Source organism: Cynara cardunculus, assembly GCF_001531365.2.
Source record: "Cynara cardunculus var. scolymus isolate 2C chromosome LG 6, CcrdV1, whole genome shotgun sequence".
Classification (NCBI taxonomy): Eukaryota; Viridiplantae; Streptophyta; class Magnoliopsida; order Asterales; family Asteraceae; genus Cynara; species Cynara cardunculus.
The window spans coordinates 17,586,561-17,587,863 of NC_037533.1; positions in this window are offsets into that span (position 1 = coordinate 17,586,561).

The following is a 1,303-nucleotide window of genomic DNA, read 5'->3' on the forward strand; positions in this document are numbered from 1 at the left end:
GAATGAACTTCGTCCATCGGTTCACTGTTCAACTCCAGACTTAGTCGTTTCTCAAAGAGGCTCTTGTCGTCCATACTTGATCGATTTAGCACAGCGGCCCCGATTGCTTAATAAAACTTTTTGAGATAATTATTAGGATCAATTTGATGCTAACAATCTCCCCCAAAGTTTTATGAAGCAAGCATCTTTATGAAGTCTTCAGGTCTTCTCCCCTCTGCTTTCTTCAGAAAAGCTTTAGTGTGCTTGGTATGGATGAAATATTCAAGCTCCCCCTGAATGTAGCTCTTTGTTCTTTATTTTCAACTCTTGGATCAAATCAGATTTAATGTGAATGCAGCACCACTGATTGCACATGATGCAACTTTAATCTGCCCACAACTCAGCACATAATTTGAAGCACAGAATAGCCACTCACCCCAAAAGTAGCAAATTCATCCAAAAGGGATAGATAAATGTGTGAATTACTTGACAAAACAGTGCAAACAGTCTTATGACAAAGAAACTTTCATTGAACTGCAAGTTGAGTAGGAATTCARCTTTAGAGCTTGATTCAATTGGAGATAACTTGAATAACTGAAGCAAACACCATTGGAATTAAGAATCAGAGAGAAGATTTAACATTTAAGCTTTATGACTTCAAGAAACAGCAGGTCAATTCAAAGAAAATTGACAGAATTGCTGTTAATGCTTCTAAGGGCAAAACATGAAGGAATTTGCCATAAACATGTAGGATAGATGAGTACAGGCAAAAGAAAAACATTAAGCTATTATAGATTCAAATCCACAAAAAGAGAAAAAAAATACTCAAGATATTGGCGATAAATATATGTTTGGCAAATAAAACGCCAATAGCCTTAGGCTGTGAGTACCATGAACTCTTGTTAAACGCCTACGCGTAGATTTGACAAAATCAAGGTTCAATTAAGTCGACTGACTTCAAGAAACTCTATAGACCAAAACCAAAATAGGTTTGAATTCATCCAAGAACAAATCCCTTAAAAGGAATTTGATTAAAACATTTAAACATATGATGAAAATAGAGTTTTTGGGACCAAACTGCAGTCGAACAGGAAGCAGTTCATGAGAGTATTTTTCAAGAAAATTGAATCTACTGCCAGAAAGATCGTATCGATAAAAGTTAATCTATTTGGCTCTGATACCACTTGTTAACCCAGATATGACAGTAGAACAATTTAACAAGAAAATTAAAGAGAGATTTGTAGAAGAAGATGAATAGAAATCGACGGCGCTTTCTTTATTGAATTGGAAATTACAAACTCTCAAGAACCCTAATCGACTCTCA